At 33.1% G+C, this 10,685-nt stretch overlaps 1 protein-coding gene across 1 annotated transcript in view; it reads left to right on the top strand.

The window, feature by feature from the left end:
* The first annotated feature begins 7,321 nt into the window (after nt 1–7,321).
* LOC111715130 (uncharacterized) overlaps nt 7,322–10,685 on the top strand; it is a 16,394-nt gene continuing 13,030 nt past the window's right edge. The window contains exon 1 of the mRNA XM_023490397.1: nt 7,322–7,659. The gene's annotated coding sequence lies outside the window, so the exon portion shown is untranslated. The remainder of the gene's footprint in view (nt 7,660–10,685) is intronic.

The raw sequence follows: 10,685 nt of genomic DNA, 5'->3' as shown, positions 1-10,685 counted from the left end.
GTGATTTAAAGGTTCCAAGCTATCAAGCTCAAATAGATTAAAATTTTCTCAATTATTCCTTAAAGCTAAAGCTATAAAAGTGCTTTATTGTTGTTTGAACAATAAAGCACTTTGTTCTTGTTTAGGGCTACAAAAAAGCATAAGTTAGTTTGAACGGTAAAATCAAAGCGCAAGGCGTTACGACACTTTAAAGTCGATCCTGTCTTGAAAATGGATGGAACTTTTCATAAGGAGGCTGAATCTATGTGTACAATAAAGGGCCTAGGGGTATCACATGAAAAAATGTCTACTTTTATATCATTAACATGTAAAAATTGGATACTTCATTTACCTTGTGTTCCATGGAAAAAATTTCTAACATTTTTCGACACTCATACATTTAGGACGCACTATTAAGAAAGCACAATTGAGGACGCACAAAAGCGTAACATACTTATTGTATTTTCTTCTTCGCATCTATCCCCTTACATCTAGATATTTTCTAGAATCATATGTCCCAGTATCCTTGCATTCGCTAGTTTTGTTTCACTGTATTCTCTAGGATCTATTGTATATATCTTCATTCTCCAGTATCAAACGACATCTCTGTATCTCTGTATTTTCCAGTATCCCCTTTATCCTTGTACTCTGTATTCTCTTATATTCCTGTTTCTGTGTATTCTTTAGTATCCACTGTATCCTTGTACTCTGTATTCTCTTATATTCCTATATCTCTGTATTCTCTAGTATCCACTGTATCCTTGTACTCTGTATTCTCTTATATTCCTATATCTCTGTATTCTCTAGTATCCACTGTATCCTTGTACTCTGTATTCTCTTATATTCCTATATCTCTGTATTCTCTAGTATCCACTGTATCCTTGTACTCTGTATTCTCTTATATTCCTATATCTCTAGTATCCACTGTATTCTTGCAATTTTATCATTTCCTGTATAATATTCCTGTATCTCTATAATCTCTAATATGTAATCTTCCTTACACTGTCCTTTGAAGGTTCCACTTACTTCTTGAAAACCAAAGCTAAAAGCTTTAAAGTTAAAATATAAAGGGATACAAAAAAAACATAAGTAAGTTAGAGTGGTAAAATAAAAGCCCAAAGTGTTGCGACACTTCAAAGTCGACCCTGTCTAAAAAATTGATGAAATTTTTTATAAGCAAGCAGAATCTATGTGCTTACTGTACCTCTATAATCTTTAATATTCCTGTATCTCTGTATTCTGTATTATCCTGAATCTCTGTATTCTGTATTATCCTGTATATCTGTATTCTGTATTATCCTGCATCTCTGTATTCTGTATTATCCTGTATCTATGTATTCTGTATTATCCTGCATCTCTGTATTCTGTATTATCCTGTATCTCTGTATTCTGTATTATCCTGTATCTATGTATTCTGTATTATCCTGTATCTCTGTATTCTGTATTATCCTGTATCTCTGGATTCTCTATTATCCTGTATCTCTGTATTCTGTATTATCCTGTATCTATGTATTCTCTATTATCCTGTATCTCTGTATTCTGTATTATTCTGTATCTCTGAAATTTTCTATAATATATATGGTGCTGTTTCTCTTCATGCTTTATAGTATGCTACGAATCATACTGTATCTCTACACTTTGTATTCTCTTATACTCCTGTATCACTGTATTCTGTTTTATCCTGTATCTCTGTATTCTGTATTATCAGCTGTATCTTTGAATTTTCTATAGTATATGGTGCTGTTTCTCTTCATGCTTTATATAGTATGCTATGAATCATACTGTATATCTACACTTTGTATTCTCTTATACTCCTGTATCTCTGTATTCTGTATTATCCTGTATCTCTGTATTTTCTATAGTATATCATGGTGCTGTTTCTCTTCATGCTTTATATAGTATGCAATGAATCATATTGTATATCTTCACTTTGTATTCTCTTATACTCCTGTATCTCTGTATTCTGTATTATATCCTGTTTCTCTGAATTTTCTATAGTATATCATGGTGCTGTTTCTCTTGATGCTTTATATAGTATGCTATGAATCATACTGTATATCCACACTTTGTATTCTCTTATACTCCTGTATCTCCATTTTCCAGTTTCCCTTATATTTTCTACTATGTACTTCTGTATCCCTGTATCACTGCAACACCGCGAAAGGGTTAATAAAAGGGTTAATATTCTAATACCCCCCCCCCCCCCCTCCGATATTCCTGCATATAATCAAGGATTACCAAATAACAATAAGAATAATCATATTATATATCTGATACATTTAATTATATTCCAAGTTTATTCAATAGTGATACCTCCTCCCCTCCTTATTATTTAATCTATCTATCTATCCATTCAATTTATTTGTACTGTCTATATTCAGTTATCTCTAACAATAGCTAACACAAGGTTACATTGCGAGGAAAGTTAATTGCAGTTGCGTATACTCTGCGTACATATTGAAACTAGTTCTCTCTGGGCGGAATTTGTAAACAAGAATAGATGCATCAGTGTTCCTTTAGATTCCGAGGAGGATAAAAGCATTGAAATTTTGAAAATTTTGATTAATTCACAAAATAGTTTCCTGTGACCAGAATATGTCATTGATTTTTCAAATGAAAGATGGATCCCATGTCAGGCTTCGACATCCGTCTTGTGTTTTCTTTACCGCCCAGAGATAGTACACTGCAGTACAAAAGATGCGTACATCTCTGAAATAATTTTCCTTGCATTATAACCTTGAGCTAACCCAGCATGGGTCCAGTGCCAAGGGGCACATTTGAATTATTTGGATAAAATTTAAACTTAAATTTAAATAACATTTAGCTTTAACTTATTCTATACAGGTGGATCCTCTGCGGCTAGACTAAACTCACAATTTTTGGAAGAAACATCATTTAAACCAAGGATATCATAAGGGGTAATGGACTGGGGCTGGCTCATTTCTTTTTTATATATAAATCCAATTGAAGTTTTGAGTGAATCAAACCTAGGATGATCATTTTAGGAAAGTAATGGAGGTTTTTGAGTTTATGGGGTGAAAGGGGTGATGAGCCAGTTGTGAGCCATGAAGAGCCAGGACCTACCGACCTTAGTAGTGTTAAATGGGATGTGGTGTTCGACCGGATCCTGTCCGCTATTAGTACTTTGTCCAAGATTCTATAGACTTTTTAGTCATAATTTTTATTTAACCAATGCACCATATCGTTGGACAATTTCATATTCTACGCCGGATTTTATTCGACTCATACTTTTTTATTAGTATCTTAAGATATTAGTGGACACACGAGAAGGTCTTTGTTTTCTAATACGAAATAAATGTTAAAAATTTCCCAAAAATTCATGGCTTGAAAATAATTACATAATTCCATATGAACTAAAATTTTCTAAGAATGATAATCTTAGTCTTCAAAGCTTTTCTGATCAAGAAGGAATAAGATATCCATAATCTTCTCTTTAAAAATTAATTATTTTTAATTGTAGTTTCTCTGCAACTTGCTAAAATTAAAATTAAAATTACGACTTCGTGAAAATATAAAAAATATAAATATAAATTTGAAAAGATCAGCGAACCAAATCCTAGCAACAGAGGCGTTGCCGCCCTTAAATCCTAATTTGATTCATAATTTATATTTTTATCTTATGTTTAGTTAAATTTCAAACTACTTGTCAATTCAAATAATAAATACTGCTAAATTTTGGCAAAAGCATGAATGAGAATAATTAGCATTTTTTAACGAAATTTCGCCCCTCCCAATTCGCTAAAAGTTTTTATAGTCAAAAACTAAAAATCTTAAATCTAAAAATAAGGCTTTAATTCAAACTTGAGTTTAGTCACTGGTTAAAGCTCAAAACTATGTCAGTGGTTTTCGAACCAAACCGACATAAGGAAATATTACGAGATTCATATCAATCAACAAGATTTCTTAGCTATACCTTACTGACTAAATAGTAGCAGTAGAAGTAGACATATTTAGGTAAACTACTTCATAATTATTTTCAAACTACCTGGAGTACCCGCCGTTGCTCAGGTTTATAAACCACTTAAAAATCTAATTTTTTATAGCCTTTATCATTCCTGGGGTTGGTCAACTAGAGCAAAAAAAATATTTGAGCAAAGAGCTTTTTTATATGTCTAGATTTCCATCTTCAGCTTTTCCTGCTAGACAATAAAATGTAAACATTTTTAAAATATATTAAATTTAACGTGTTGACTCATTGGACCCAAATATATTGAAAGGTAAGCGTAAATTTTACTTCTAGTGATCCTCCATGCAAAGATGACAATTGCCCACTCATAACGGTACTCTTAATAGCTATGTCTGATCAAGTCTAAAAAAGTTATTTTGAAATACTAGCCTCTTCTAAATTAATTGTGAACATGTTCTCTTTGTGTACATCGTAAAACAAAACAAAAATAATTCGCGGATCTTCACAAAAAATTTCGTGGATTTTCAAAATTTTAAAAAATTTAATGGAGATCGAATTTTGATGGAGACAAATATTTGAAATTTTGATCATTCATAAACCTTCCCTGGGGTCCCTAGATGTCCCACAAAAAATTTGGGCCCGATCGGTTCAGCCGTTTTAACGTTTATTGGATACAAACAAACAGACAGACAAACAGACAGACAGACAAGCCAAATTTATATATAGATAAGCATGAACTACTTTAAAACGTAGAAAAACAACAATATCTTTAACATTTTTGATCAAAGGTTTTCAATAGTATTGTTGTGAATTGGACATTGCCATCTTTGTATGGAGGGTCACTTAAAATTACGCTTACAGTCCCTTTAGAGGAGTATGAGAGTGGTTGGTATTGTCAGATTTGACCCGAAGATATTAAAGTTCAATGCACTGTGACATATTATTATTATTGATCTGAATAATGTAGGACAGATTCGACCCACAAATAATAAAGTATAATGCACTGTGGCGTATTAGTGGGCTTGGTCTGAATACTGTGGGACAGATTTATTGTCAGATTTGACCCGAAGATATTATAGTTCAATGCACTGTGACATATTATTATTATTGGTCTGAATAATGTAGGACAGATTCAACCCACAAATAATAAAGTATAATGCACTGTGGGGTATTAGTGGGCTTGGTCTGAATACTGTTGTCAGATTTGACCCGAAGATATTATAGTTCAATGCACTGTGACATATTATTATTATTGGTCTGAATAATGTAGGACAGATTCGACCCACAAATAATAAAGTATAATGCACTGTGGCGTATTAGTGGGCTTGGTCTGAATACTGTGGGACAGATTTGACCAGATATTAAAGTTTAATGCACTGTGGCGTATTAGTGTTCTTGGTCTGAATACTGTGGGACAGATTTGACCAGATATTAACGTTTAATGCACTGTGGCGTATTAGTGTTATTGGTCTGAATACTGTTGACAGATTTGACACGACGATATAAAAGTTTAATGCACTGTGGCGTATTAGTGTTTTTGGTCTGAAAATGTTGACAGATTTGACCCGAAGATATTAAAGTTTAATGCACTGTGGCGTATTAGTGTTCTTGGTCTGAATAATGTTGACAGATTTGAACCAAAGATATTAAAGTTTAATGCACTGTGTTGTATCAGGTTGCTTGGTCTGAATACTGTTGACAGATTTGAACCAAAGATATTAAAGTTTAATGCACTGTGTTATATCAGGTTGCATGGTCTGAATAATGTAGGACAGATTCGACCCACAAATAATAAAGTATAATGCACTGTGGCGTATTAGTGGGCTTGGTCTGAATACTGTGGGACAGATTTGACCAGATATTAAAGTTTAATGCACTGTGGCGTATTAGTGTTCTTGGTCTGAATACTGTTGACAGATTTGACCAGATATTAAAGTTTAATGCACTGTGGCGTATTAGTGTTATTGGTCTGAATACTGTTGACAGATTTGACCCGAAGATATTAAAGTTTAATGCACTGTGTTGTATCAGGTTGCTTGGTCTGAATACTGTTGACAGATTTGAACCGAAGATATTAAAGTATAATGCACTGTGGCGTACTAGTGGGCTTGGTCTGAATAATGTTGACAGATTTGACCCGAAGATATTAAAGTATAATGCACTGTGGCGTACTAGTGGGCTTGGTCTGAATACTGTTGACAGATTTGAACCGAAGATATTAAAGTATAATGCACTGTGTTGTATCAGGTTGCTTGGTCTGAATAATGTTGACAGATTTGAACCGAAGATATTAAAGTATAATGCACTGTGGCGTACTAGTGGGCTTGGTCTGAATAATGTTGAGAGATTTGACCCGAAGATATTAAAGTATAATGCTGGTTTTCAAATGTCCCTGGTTTCAAGTTCTCCTGGTTTTCTTGGTCTCTTTAGTAAATTTTAACATAATTTTTAAAAATCAGAGTGTTCGATAGGTCGAACACTTTTCGGTCAATCCCGATAGGCCGGTCGAACATATCGTTAGAGTTTCTTTAACAGTGTTGTTTATAAGATGAACTTGTTTACACTGTCTTCTTAAATCAAATGTATCTGGTTCTAAACTGGAGAGATTAAACTCCATGTTTCCGAAAGATGAAATTTTCACATTTTTAATATTTCTAGATTCAAAGTTTCCCAGATTTCATGCTTCCAGACTTTTAAACAGACGCAGAATTGTTCTTTTTATTGTTCTTTTGATTTTATTTTAAAGACTAAATTTGTTTTAATTCGTTAGTTCTGGATCTTGAACGAAGGGAGGGAGGGGTGACTATACAAATCCTAGAATATATACAGGGTTCTGGATTGAGGGAAGGGAGGAAGGGGTGTATATACAAATCCTAGAATATCTACAGGGTTCTGGATCTTGAACGAAGGGAGGGAGGGGTGACTATACAAATCCTAGAATATATACAGGGTTCTGGATCTTAAGGGAAGGGAGGGAGGGGTGACTACAAATCCTAGAATATCTACAAGGTTCTGGATCTTAAGGGAAGGGAGGGAGGGGTGACTATACAAATCCTAGAATATATACAGGGTTCTGGATCTTGAGGGAAGGGAGGAAGGGGTGTATATACAAATCCTAGAATATCTACAGGGTTCTGGATTTTGAGGGAAGGGAGGGAGGGGTGACTATACAAATCCTAGAATATATACAGGGTTCTGGATCTTAAGGGAAGGAAGGGAGGGGTGACTTTACAAATCCTAGAATAATATTATCCTTTATGTTTGATTTTTTATTACAAAATAATTAATGGATAATTCTATGATAACTATAAATTGCTTAGTTTAAACAGGCGAAAAATTAGGTATTACGGAATCAACAGACGGTTTAGATTAATCAGCTTAAACTGTATCCCGGAGTAAGTCCTAGTATCGGAGAATATCAGAGTTTATGAACCAGGGAGGGAAAAGCGGAGGATCGAACCTCGGCAGGTAGGAATCGGAGAACCCGGAGGGTGGAACAGTTCAACCCGAACCCTGCTCATGGTACCCCAGGATATAGAAGCGATAGGACCGATGATAATATTGAGCCTGAGAGTATAGTTAATACTGGGATAAAAACATGTGAACTTCGTGAAGGTAAAAGATAGATGATTGATGAACATCATTCAACACTTTCCAAACAGTTGGCCCTTGCTTCTTCTCAAGACAATCAAAAGTTTGGTTTACAGAAATTGGCGCTAAATTTGCAGGATAAAAGGGCGTACACACACCAGGTAAAATATACAAATAATATTTTAAATTTTTTTTTAATGAAAATACAACTGAATTTGAAACATAAAAGTTCTGGTGTAAGTTTGCTTTCTCCATGACCTTTTGCATGACAACTCACTAAGTTTAAAATTGCGAAGGATGTTTGCTGAATTATGAAAACTAAAACCTGGGGGAGGGGAGGAGAGGTGGAATACTTATTACTGAAAGTTTAAAGTTAGAATAATATATAATTTTATTACATGCCATAAACATGCTTCTGTACTTAAAGTTATTTGAGTAAATGAAAACTTGAATAATTTTATCAAGAATATGTTTCTTTGTTAGATACAATAAACTGTGTTTATTCATATGATAATCAATTAAATTTACATTATACCTTATATTTTCAATATATTTTCCATACATTTCTCTTTTCAATATATTTTCCATACATTTCTCTTTTCAATATATTTTCCATACATTTCTCTTTACAATATATTTTCCATACATTTCTCTTTTCAATATATTTTCCATACATTTCTCTTTTCAATATATTTTCCATACATTTCTCTTTTCAAAATATTTTCCATGCATTTCTCTTTTCAATATATTTTCCATACATACATTTCTCTTTTCTATATATTTTCCATGCATTTCTCTTTTCAATATATTTTCCATACATTTCTCTTTTCAATATATTTTCCATTCATTTCTCATTTCTATTCATTTCCATTCTTTCATCGTAATAGATACTATTCTTTTCCCTTTTTCCCGATAAGGTTTTAGTACATTTCTTGGTTTCAATATTCAGTTTCTGTACATTTCTTGGTTTCAGTTCAGTTTCTGTACATTTCTTGGTTTCAGTTCAGTTTCTGTACATTTCTTGGTTTCAGTTCAGTTTCTGTACATTTCTTGGTTTCAGTTCAGTTTCTGTACATTTCTTGGTTTCAGTTCAGTTTCTGTACATTTCTTGGTTTCAATATATAGTTTCTGTACATTTCTTGGTTTCAGTTCAGTTTCATTACATTTCATAGTTTCAATACAGTTTCTGCGCATTTCTTGGTTTCTATACAGTTTCTGTACATTTATTGGTTTCAATACAGTTTCTTTACAAATCTTGGTTTCAGCACAGTTTCTTTACAATCTTGGTTTCAGTACAGTTTCTTTACAAATCTTGGTTTCAGTACAGTTTCTTTACAAATCTTGGTTTCAGTACAGGTTCAGTACAGTTCCTTTACAAATCTTGGTTTCAGTACGGTTTCTCTATATTTTTGGTTTCACTACAGTTTCTTTACATTTCTTGGTTTCAGTACAGTTTTTATATATTTTTCTCTTTTATTAAATTTTTATTATAATTTTTTCTTTCAATACAATTCCTCTTTATTTGTATAGACATTTCATCCTTAATCGAAATATTTCAATTCTGATTTAAGGCTTTAATTTTTTGCTGGTTCTAGACATTTTCCCTAGTCTAGACATTTTTCCCGGTTCTAGACATTTTCCCCGGTTCCAGACATTTTCCCCGGTTCTAGATATTTTCCCCGGTTCCAGACATTTTCCCCGGTTCTATACATTTTCCCTAGTTCTAGACATTTCAATTAGTTCCAGAAATTTTTCCTAGTTTTAGAAATTTCTTATAGTGTTTCCTCTAGTTTTAGACATTTCCCCGAGTTCTAGAAATTTTTGAATTGCTTTATTTTGTTGTATTTATAGATGTTTTCCCTAGTTCTAGAAATTTTCTTACTTCTAGACACTTCCCTGAGGTCTAGACATTTCCCCATACTTCTGAATATTATCGTCTCTAAGCCCTTTAAGTATTGACTGACACGCTACATAATCCTGTGTTGCAGTAATCAAGGTACTGAAAAGATATTAAAGATTTTCTATAAAAACCTTAATTGCAGCCTTACTGCGATATCTTGATTAGAAACAATGCCTGGTATAGAATTTTTCTTTTTATAAAGGAAAAAGTCCTTCAGTGAAACCAATACAACTGTTCACCAGGAAGACGACTGAAGTTATGACTTGAACCAGTTCACTGAATAAGTTGGGTTTTAATCCACAGTTTGAACAATTTACTGTATTTGACAGCTTCACAAGATTGAATGTCGTCTTCCAATTCTACAGTTTAAAGTGTCTCACTGTAGTATTCTGTTTGCCAACTGTAGCATCAATTATTAAAGTTAATCCAACAACAAAATATGTTTCGTAGAATAAAATTAATGATTTTAATAGTTCCCTGAAATAGAAAAGTTTATTGTTAAATAAAGGTTCTGACTGACCCAGATTCTCTCTCTTTATTCTCTAGTTTCGTGTTTTCCGGGTCCTAGTATAGTCTCACTCCGGATCCTAGTATAGTTCTACTCAACTCTTCATTAATTTTCAATCATGCAATTCAGGGTTTAAAGTTTAACTGCAGACTAGGAGTGCGGATAATTTAATGCGGTTTTTAAACCTACGTAAACAAGTTTTGGTTTACAGCTGGATCCGATTCTAAATTTACACCCGGCCTTTTATCTTTGTTGAGCTAAGTATAAGGGTAAAAATTAGTTTTTTAAAAAACATTTGTCCTAATATTTATGGAGGGAAAATTAGATCCCTAGGGGATGCTAGGATTGAACTGAGGGTTGGGGAGGTAGAAAAGATTCACATTTTTTTATAAAAGGGACTGTTCACAAAGCTTGAAATGACCCTTTAATTAAAGAGTGTTGAGATCATAAACGGGTTTTATTGGAAAGGAGGATACTAGATAATGTCGTTTTTTCAATCTAAAATTTTACACATTTTCGTTATTTTGTTAAGCTTTGATGGACTCTAGAAATCAGCCTGTCGTGTTCCGTAGAACGATATCGCATTTGTACCATTTATTAAAAGATTGAGAAACGTGGTGATTTTTATGTTTTTTAAATAGATGAAAATATTGAGAAGAAAAAATAACTTGTCATCAAACAAAATACATCTGTTCTATCCACTCACTTCTCTTCAATAATAGACAAATACAAAATAATCTGTTTTTTATTGATTTAATATTCATCCAGGGAAAGGGGGG

This window comes from Eurytemora carolleeae, unplaced genomic scaffold (genome assembly GCF_000591075.1).
Source record: "Eurytemora carolleeae unplaced genomic scaffold, Eaff_2.0 scaffold1711, whole genome shotgun sequence".
Lineage (NCBI taxonomy): Eukaryota > Metazoa > Arthropoda > Copepoda > Calanoida > Temoridae > Eurytemora > Eurytemora carolleeae.
This window is presented reverse-complemented; position numbering and strand designations above follow the sequence as displayed.